At 39.2% G+C, this 10,605-nt stretch overlaps 1 long non-coding RNA gene across 1 annotated transcript; it reads left to right on the top strand.

The window, feature by feature from the left end:
* Window positions 1–7,773: 7,773 nt before the first annotated feature.
* Window positions 7,774–10,041, top strand: LOC128074950 (uncharacterized). Its single transcript, XR_008203531.1, has 3 exons — window positions 7,774–7,818; window positions 8,534–8,670; window positions 9,850–10,041. It is a non-coding gene; the product is annotated as an uncharacterized LOC128074950 (long non-coding RNA).
* The last annotated feature ends 564 nt before the right edge of the window (window positions 10,042–10,605 follow it).

Here is a 10,605-nt window from a genome sequence, read left to right as displayed (position 1 = left end):
CTGGCGTAATATTTTGCTGCTTTATAGAACTACATGTGTAAAAATTCATTTTGAAATCCTCAGATAGAAAGTGCTTTGAGAGCATGTGGTAATATGGTCATTATTAGACTCAGCTTTTTACCTCATGCAATTTTCTGTACCACTTAGTATTTTACACGTCTCCAACCTCTCGATACAGTAGTCAACTGTTTCATTCCTGAAAAACTGAATTTCAGAGCATTTTGTGGAGGTGTTGGTGGCATATGGTCAAATTCCAGTATGACCAGTTTGCCAAACGAAATTCTCCCAGTAATTTAAAGCGGATTAAGTATTTTTTGCTACTCACTGTTAAATGCCTTATGCATTTTGTTCCTATGTAGCTGTGCAGTTGTGAACCAAATCTATGTTTCTAATTGTTTTGACTACAAAGCGGTTTAAATTACTCGGGGAAATGCAAGACAAAATTAATAATACTGACACCGTGTATAAAATACCAGTGTTTGAAACAACATTTGTGAATTACTGTTTTATTTCAGATTTCTCATGGGCTGGCTCTTGCAACATTAAAAGGAGACATATCCTGTCAGATCTTATTTGTGTATTTTAGAATTATGGACAGAAGAAGAAATTCACCTATTTGTTATTTTTTAGTGTTCCTATAACTTGAAAATAGCCTAATTTTTTAAAAGACACACAAAGTTTGTAACAGAATTGACTCAAATAATGAGAATCTGCCGCATGCTGGATTTGTTTGGGCTATTTCAGAATGCTCTTTCAAAGTTTATTAAAACGAGTACATGCAACCATGTTAACTTTTAATGGGACACTTAAATTTTTATGTCTGGACAAGCATAGGGCACTTACATTTAAAAATCCCCAGACAAAACCGTGCCACAAAATCCAGCAATATTCCATGTCTATTTGTGATCAGCTGTAAGATAAATGAACAGAGCAAAATTCAGATTTAAAACTCCTTCAGTTTGAACTATTGAGGAGTTCATTTGGGTCTGGAAGCACTGGCTGATCTCATGTTTACATAAACTGCAGTGATGAAGTATATCTGTGGATTAAAAATGAGGGCCAGTTTTTCAGCTAGTGCAAATTGCGGTAGGTCTGGTGAAACCGACAGAAATAAACTGATTTATGCCTCTTCTAACACAGAAATTATTATTTGTTCACAGAGGAAAAAAAATCACTTTTTAAACTGTTCACACATATATTTGCACGGCTTTAATTGTAACACAAATGTTTAAAAACAACAGGCAGTAGTGTCAGCATCACATTTCAAAATGTATTTATTGTTTAGGAATCAGTCATGTGTAAAATAAAGATATGCTCATACTATGCAAGAGCTCTGCAGTGAGATGCATATTTACCTACTCTTTTGATATATGTTTAAGTGGCTTCTTCTCAACATGACCTTGAAGGATTAATGTAAAGCAAGTCTGGAATTTTTATTTATTTATTTATTTATCTATCTATCTATCTATTTATTTATTTATTTTTGCTATTTGGTTAAATTTAAGAAAAAGGTTTTTGTAGGACATGTTGTTCATTTGGTGTTAGATCTCATCTTACAAGGATGTTCTGGAATGTGTTGGAATAAATCTCAACAGTCATATTCCCCGAATAATAGCTAAATGTTTGTGAGTGCAATGGGAGATACAGCTCAAATTTTTCATGGCTGGAAAAAGCAGTGTTATTTTAGGACTCAAATACTTATCACTTTCCTGTTTTCTCTCAGCATTGTATCGGTAGGTACATTCTTCAAAAGCAATCACATCTTCTTTTCTTTAGACTGCAGAAACTCCATTCATGCACGCCCCATTCATGCTGATAGAAACCAGATTCTGCAGAGTGGAATCCACTGAAGAGATGTATCTGCAGCTTGTTTGTGTATATTCTCATTGTCATTTATGTATAAAATCACGGAATCATAGAATGGCTAAAGTTGGAAATGACCTTAAAGACCATCTGGTGCCATCCTCTGCCATGGCTGGGATTGCCAACCACCAGATCTAGCTGTCCAGGATCCCATCCAATCTTGAATGTCTCCATGGATAGGGAATTGCATAATGCATGGGATAGAGACCACTTCAGCCTCTCCATAATGAGGTCACTTTGGGAAAAGGGGATACGGTGATTCCTTGCCCTCCACAGCAAGCAGGTGATACCCATCAGCCCCAGCAGTGGGCAGGCTCTGCAGAGGCAGCCTTGGCATCAGCTCCCTGGGCAGCACTAGTGTGGGGATTTCCCTGAGATGCTCGCTGAGGCAGGATGTGGACAGAGGAGCAGCCTGGCTGCACAGCAGAAACCATCGCCCGCTGTTGTTCAGACACGCATTCCTCAGCTGGCACAGTTGCCTCGAAGCCCTTTATATCTTTTTGATCCCCATCTCTTTTCTTAGTTTTAAAAGTACTTCCTTGAGTGGCGTAATCACGGGGCAATTTTCCTCTCATGCCAAGTTTAGATATTGTATATACGACTTACATGTTGACTTAGGTGACATTGTTTCCCAGTTCCCAGTGAGATAGGGATCAGACCACCTCCGTGCAGCTCAAAGACCAAAGCGCAGCACCAGACAGCATGAGATTTCTTCAGAACACTTTGGAAGTGGAAATTGAAGTCATTTGAGGATTAGCGTTTTGTTAGATGGGGAGATGAACCCCAAAACACAACATTCTGAAATTGCTCAGCTGTTGTTCATCACTGAAGGTTTGAAGGCAGAGATCGCAATCAGTTCATGCTAGATCTGCCTGCTGTATGGTTTGAAGAACAGGAAGACAGGTCAGCACTGGCCCCCCCTTTTCTCTGTCTGTGTAACCTGGTATTAGTGAAAGAAAGCAAAAAGGTTTGAAATCCTACTTGAAGCAGATACTGGTTACTTAAGTCAGCATTATGTTCAGTAACAACAGACACAGCTGTCTTGACCACACACAGACCATTTTAGCAATTGCCAAAGTGCAACACTCGTTGTGCAGCCAAGTCTCAAATTATGGTAAGCAATGAAATAACCAAAGATGTTTTAAAAGAGAGCACATCAGTTCCATTAATATAAAATTTACCTTTTAGATAATTCTTGACTTCTAATAAATGTATGTTTGCCAGCTATGTGAGCAACAAGGCTATGGAAAGTAAAAATTGCTTCATAAAAATAAGGCAGCCAGGATTTTTTTTGAGTAGGACTTAATGACTATGTAATTGTAATTTCTAAGTGCACATAATTATTAACATAGAAACAGGCACACAGTCTTCTGCATCATGTATCTTTTCATGGGCTTTTTAATTTATTAATTTTATTACTATTATTTATTTATTATTTTTTAAAAAATCGGAGTCAGTGAAAACTAGCACCAAACATAAGACATGGAAGGAAGACAAATTCAGGTTTCACATCAGTGGAGATTAAACATCTGCATATAATTAAGCATGGACTTAAGCTCTTTGTTGAGTTTGAATCTTAAGAATTGTACACAGATATTTTCAGAGAATTTTTACAATTTCAAATATTTTGAGCTGGACAAATCAGCTGCTTGTACATTTGTCATGTAGTCTTCCGATAAAAGAAAAGGTAATATTCCAGGTTCCTTCTATTCATACTCCTCCTACCTTAAACTACAGTAAGAATTTCCTACTGTTCTTTAAAATGAAAAGTTCTGGGGATAAAATTCAGATAATAACTTTTCACAAGACCAGGCTGCAGAAAAATAAATGAAAGAGGGAATTACAACTTAACCATTTCACAGAAGCATATGAGATCTGTGTAGTGGTTAATATTACCCAAGCTCCTGGAAGCACACAAGATCCTAATTACTTTCTCTAAATCTGACTTTCCTCTCCCAGCAGCCCTTATAATTCTGTCAGAGTAGATCCAGAAGCTGCTTAGCCTTCTGGACAACTTCAAATCCCTGTCAGCATATCAAGGATGTTGTAACTTTTGCTCTATTTCCATACCATCCAAGGTCTATCTCCTGCTCCTACCAGCATGTCTGCACTACTCTCACTTGTCAAAGTGAAGCACAAAGCATGGTCTAGCAGACCACCAGTGAAGATGTAATCCACCAGACTTGGCCAAGTTTGTGCCCTTTTCCTCTTGGCCACTGGATGGAAAGAAAATGCAGCAAAGGAACGTTCTGAGGTCTGTACACTTTCTTCTCTTCTTCTGGGCTACCTATATGTAGTAGTACAGTGGCAGAGCTGAAGAAGATCATAGAATGATAGAATCATAGAGTGGCTTGGATTGGAAGGAACCTTAGAGGTCATCTAGTTACGATACTACTGCAATGGGCAGTGTTGCCAGCCACTAAATGAAGTTGCTCAGGGCCCCATTCAACCTGGCCTTGAACATCTTCAGGGATGAGGCATCCACAACTCAGCACAAATAGTTTCAGTGCTCTACCACCCTCTGAACAAAAAAAATTCTGCTTGACATCTAGCCTTAACCTCCCCTCTGTTTGTATAGTTAATCTGCATTATTGCCTTTCCCTCAAGAAAATAGATTTACTTTTTTTCTAAACAAATTTTTCTTTAATAACACCAAAACATACAATCTCATTAGTAACAACAACAAAAAATTAGATCCTTTGCACACATCTTGCAACAGTTAAAAATTTGCAAAATAATAATTACAAAGTCATCATGATGTGTCTGTTCTTGCAATAAGTAATGCATGCTTGAAGAAATGCTCAATATTATGTGTTGTGACAGTTGCTATGGTAACAATGCTTTTTCCCCTTATAGCAAAGCAATTAGTTATGAAAATCTATGGAAAGTGTTAGTAAGTGAGGACTTTGCTGACATTTTTTGGGTTCAGATTTTGTTGCTTTTTCCCCAAGATATGTTATTTGTTGCACCAAGCATGATCAACCCTTAGCAGTCTGAGAGAGAGAGGTGATCAGCTCGGCTGAGAGAGATGGAGAGAAGGTGATGTGGTGTACTGCAGGAAATCGCACATTCAGAAGACAAACACAGCCTTCTATTTTCCCATACTTTCCTCAGTGTAACAATCATGCAGCAGGTCCCAAGTGACGTAGGGCAATGAATCTCAGCAATGGGCTTCCAAATAGAAGATGTCTGGGGAAGGGCAGCCAGGGTTCAGTGCACACAGAAGAGCTGTCTCAAGTGCACCCTCAACACTGCAGGCTGTAAAACTTACAGCAGAGCAGCCCCAGAAACAAATGATTTCAGAATATGATTTTACCAGTTCAATGGGACTTACACTTTCTATGATATCTGGGACTGAATGCATAAATGCACTTAAAGGGAAACCTTTTAAGCATGGCCTGTGCAGCTTTACCTTTGGGATCCACCTTCTAAGTATGTGTCTTTGAGCCCTCTCATGCAGCTCCTTTTGCTTTTAACTTAGCTCCAGAACACATGAGCCTACCTTTCTTTTCATAGAATCATATAATCGTTTGAGTTGGAAGGAACCCTTAAAGGCCATCTAGTCCAATTTCTTGCAGTGACCAGGAACACCTACAGCTTCATCAAGTGCTTAGAACCCTATTCAGCCTGACCTTGAGTATCTCCATGGATGGGCCATACACCACTTCTCTGGGCAACCTGTGCCAGTGCCTCACCATCCTTGTTGTAATAAAATTTCTTCCGTACATTCAATCTAAATATCCCCTGCTCTAGTTAGAAACTATCTCCCTTTGTTTTCTTCAACAGACTGTTAAGGATCCCATAAAAAAATAAACAACCAAGTTCTACTCTTGTTAGGCAGTGTCCTGTTCCACTTCCATGTCCAAGGAAATCCAGATGTAATGTCACATCATACCTTCACTGATTGGTTCAGAATTGGAAAGTTTGGCCTAAACTGCAGCCAACTTCTAGTCCATTCCACACAAAGTGTCTGCCATCAAACACAATTTACAGATTACGCAGAGCTTTCCCCATAATTAAATTTCTTCACCCTTCCTCTTAGGTCTCCAGGAAAACTTTAGGAGCTTTCTCTCTTTCTTTTTTTTTTTTCTTTTTCCCTGAGTTAGAAGAGCTCATAAAATATAGAGCACTTACATTAAAACAGGAAAGATATTTAACTTTCATTATTACGAAAGGTACCATGAGCCACACAGCACTCCAATAAAAGAGACACTGGCACAGAAGAACCACTGCTGTGTGCAGAAAGACAATGAAGACACCTAAGTAAGTGGGGGTAGAAGCTCTGAAGTCTATTTCCCTTAGAAAAATGCTGCAGAACCCATGGGAAGGGACTGCTATTGCTTACTGATGAAACAGATTATCCCATTCTCCAGAATTTTTCCTGGAGTGGGGAAATTGAGCCCTAGTATTTTGCATTAGAGGAAGCTATGTGAACATCATGGGTGAAACATAAGGATTTTTGTATTAATGTCATAGCACATCATAGTGACTCTTTGACGTACACCTCAAAATCACTCCATGTGCTTGACAGTATGGAAGGATCAGTCAATTCCTTGCTATGTGACACACTCACCACAGTGGGATTTTGTCTATTTATACTGGTGGGGAATTTCATTCCACTCAGTGAATCTTTAAAGGAAAAGAAAAAAGACCAGGAGATAATATTTTTTTCTCTCTTCTTGTCCATCCGTCTCTAATCGTAAACTTGTTTCCTCCCATGCTGCAGTGTTTTAAAACCAGAACAAAGAGCTAGCGAGGGTAAGCCCAACTATGTGCTAATTTATAGCTGCTCAGAGTAAAAGGCAGCTCCAGCTGACAGTAGCTTCAAAAAAAAATTGTGCCTCCTATAAATTAGAGTAAGGGAACTGATCACTGAAGGTAAACAGGTGATGAAATACTTCATTAGTACCTCATTTGTAATTTATGTCTGCTGAAGTAGTTGACAAAGAATCAAAACGTAAGTGGTAGATTTCTCAGAAGTGCAGCCTTTGAGGTCACTGAAGTGGATTAATTATAGCCCAGTGTAAAGCACAGCCTGTCTCTGTGTCAATTACCAGTATTTGATAACTGAAATTATGTCAAGCTCTGTTCTTCCTCAAGATGCAACCACACATTTTAAAATCATTATGACTGTAAGCATGAGCTTTCACATAGCTAATGAGTTCAGCTCATTTATTAAAGTTCATTCTGACTTAGCAGATAGAAGTTCAGATTCAGAAGGGAGTGGGTGGCAAGGGATCTAATTCTGCAAAAATAAACACCTTTTCTTATCCCCTCTCCCCTTCATATGCGAGAGAAGTGAATTTAGTTCACTTGCCAAGTAATCATTTAAAGGTACTGTAGGAGAAAGGGAGTCAACTGCTATTAAATATGACCTCCTTCTAATGGCTATCAGAGCTCCAATTGTTAAGTGAAAATGCTAGGCTTAATGGACTACCTGCTGTTCATATTCATTAAAGCACAGTAACTGATAAAGTCCCCCTACCACAGCTTGGGATTTTCTTTCCCCTCTACCTCCCTTTTCCACTCTCATCCCAGGAACTCTAAAAGTAGTGGAAAGGACTCAGTAGCATCTGGTCATGTGTCACCAAAGCCCACCACAAGCTCTTTGCTGCGTAACTCTATCTCGCTGTGGCTGGGAATCTGCTCCTGCATTGCCACCCACAGAACTCCAAAGCTGTACTTTGGGTTTGCTTTGGCTTCCTGATATAGCAAACAGCCAACACTCAGGGCTGGCACCAGTAAAACTGTCATAAGGACACCCAAATGCTGTGTGTTTCATGTGCACCTCATGAACCCTGGCCAATGCCAACAATGGCTCCAGCTTCAGCAAAGGTCGACTTTGACCAGAGGCTGGAGAGCAGTGTTTGGTCTAGTGTGATATTTTGTCACAGTTCCCTGCTTTCACCTGAAGGATATCTACAGCGTCTCTTACTGAAGTAATAATCTCACTATGTAGGTATTTTTTTTATTCTTTTTTTTTTTCTCTAACTAAATGATATACAGGCTGGGTACAGATGGTGTTTTCAACAGAATCTCACATTTATCATTACTGTAATTTTATACAAAGATTTTCGTATTCAAATATTCTTCAGCAACCTTCTTAGAAATTCTTTGAGGTGGACATAGTATAGTCACAAGATTTCCTACTAAAGAAAGTTTCTTTTTAGATTAACAACGTGTGGTGCTAAGGTTTAAAGTGCGAATTTTAGTTTGTCAGTGCAACTCATCATTCTTTACTACACATTGTGAAATCATTTTAAGATTCCTTGTGCATCTTTAAGCCAAAAGAATATCTGACAATCTCCCAAGACTTCTACTATGAAGTCCAAGTAAGTATACAGCTATGACCCAAACAACAGATGTCCAACCTGAAACTCATGAAAATAGTAGAAGAAAATAATTGTTTGTGTCTCTAATAATACTCTATTTTCTAATGGAATTGATCTCTCTAATTTGCACTGTGTTGCTGTCTGTATTTTTAACACCAGAATAATAAGACAATTAATATCAGAAACACCTATATGGCTTAGGTGCATGGAGGGGTGGATTGAGCAGAATATTCACCACTGGGTGGCTTTCTGGCCCTACTGAAATCAACAAAAGTTACAACATCTGCCTCAATGCATACGGGATTTCAAATCTCATATTTTAACCTCCACCGTTTCAGGGAAAATATTTGATTGGATAAACTGCCAGAATGTTGAAGCAATCCCACCCAAAATATTTTGTGGCAATAATGACACTGATTTCTCCATCATAGCATCAGTCAAGCTGGAATGCTTAAAAATGCTCATTTCAATATAAGTAAGTAAAAATATGCTACAGATTGGAAATGAGGGAAGAGAACTGGTATGTAGGATATTATAAGCTATGTCTAGACTTACCTGCTAGGAAAAATGATGGCTCCCATCCAGTCCACACCTCCAGTTTTCTTTACTGTGAATACCAGATTGTGGGAAGGTGGGAGGGAAGAAGAAAGGACAGCTGATGTGTGCCTGCATTTTGTCCCAGTAGGGAGCTGGGAGATGAGAGTATGCAACTGGAAAGTGGAAAATTCTCTGCACATCCTTCATCTAGATATGTGCCCACAGTAACCAAGGAAATGACTTTTTTAAAGGAATTAAAGTGTTTCCATTTTTCCATTCATTCTGTTAAATATAGACTAAGACTTTTCAGAAAGCTAAGCACTAGATGTATTATTTCCTTCTCTGCTACCACTGTAATAGTGCTCCATTTGAGATGAGCTCAGTAACTCCCATGACTCTGAGCCAAGCTTTTACACAGGTGTAACAACAGATTTGCAAACTCCCTGTGCTCCTGAATGAGCTCCTACATGACACCAGCACACTGGCACATTTCCCAAAAATGCTCACCATCTCCCAGCTCTTATTCTGCCACCCAAGATCAGTTTCAATGAAATGTCAATGACAAAATGTAAAAAAAGAAAAAAAAGCACAAAAAGCCAACAGTGCCTAATTCTCAAGTTGGAACATGAATATTAGTTAAGAATTATATATATACAATTTTTTTTTCTTTTTTTTTTCTTGTCTGCTGTTCTTGCTTTCTGCCCAGTTGAGCAGCTACGTGCTGGGGCTGGCAGGAGACTGTGCACCTCCAGGCAAGGTGTGAGGCCAGACAGCTGGCCCCAAGGGACAGGACAGGGCAGGCACAAGCAGATGGCCCTGAGTGGCCGGGCTGGTGCAGGGACAGATGGCAACTCGGGACAGCTCGAGAAGGGGACATATGGCAACACGGGCTTGGCACATCCTTTACGCTGATCCCAATTACAGGGCTGGGTTCGCCTGGGGGAAGGCAAAGGGCTTCAGAGTCTTCCTGTCTCTCTTCAGGATCATGTGCGCTGTACAGTTCGCTGGGGATGGGGCCACTGCTGAGCCTTTCCAAACACTTTTCTCTGCTGTTTTTTCAGTCGCTAACAAGATTTCCCCATTCTTATGTTCACTTATATATGATGGTTTTCATCAGCATGTGGGCCATCAGAGGTAGAGAAAGATGAAGAACAACATGTGCACCACCGAGATTTAATGGACTGGGATGGTCCAGCACAAGGCGGTATCCTTTGAGACACAGAAGACAAATGGATTTTCCTGCTCATCAACTTATGAGCTGGCCATATACAGATCAAAAATATTTAGCAAGAAGAAAACCACAAAAGCTTGCAACATGAAAATATACATATATTGTGTACTCCTCCTCCCACTTTCCTTATTTTTGAGATGGTAAAGGTACTAATCAAGATATCTGCTTCAGCTCTGAGTGAGCCTTTAATCATAAATACTTCACTGCTAACACTACCACACTGCATGAGTAGAGCATTATAAAGAAGAAGATAAATTAGGAGTTAGGTGTCTTTCTGTGCTGTTTTGAATATGAATGGCAAAATAAGAAAGCATTATGTGCTTAATATTATGGAATATATTTATATGAACGAGACTAATATTTGTCAGCATATCTCCTATATTTCTTTGTCTTAATACATGCTGCCCATTCAGAAATGACATCTTTGGGGACCATTTTAAATAGACACAGAGGAAGTCATTTTGTTTGGTCACATTAAACTGCTGAGGAGTCAGTAGATGACACGTACAGCGCAGCCTGCTTCCCTGGTGTGAACAGGATGAGCTTTTTTTTAATAGAGAACATTAAGTGTATTGAGAAAATTGCATTCACCATTAATACACTGTACCTTTTATAACTATTGCCATTGCATGTTTCACTTTT

This window comes from Tympanuchus pallidicinctus, unplaced genomic scaffold (assembly GCF_026119805.1).
Source record: "Tympanuchus pallidicinctus isolate F22 unplaced genomic scaffold, pur_lepc_1.0 scaffold11, whole genome shotgun sequence".
NCBI classification, from domain to species: Eukaryota; Metazoa; Chordata; class Aves; order Galliformes; family Phasianidae; genus Tympanuchus; species Tympanuchus pallidicinctus.
Note: the sequence above shows the minus strand (reverse complement) of the source record. Positions and strands in the feature narration are given on the sequence as shown.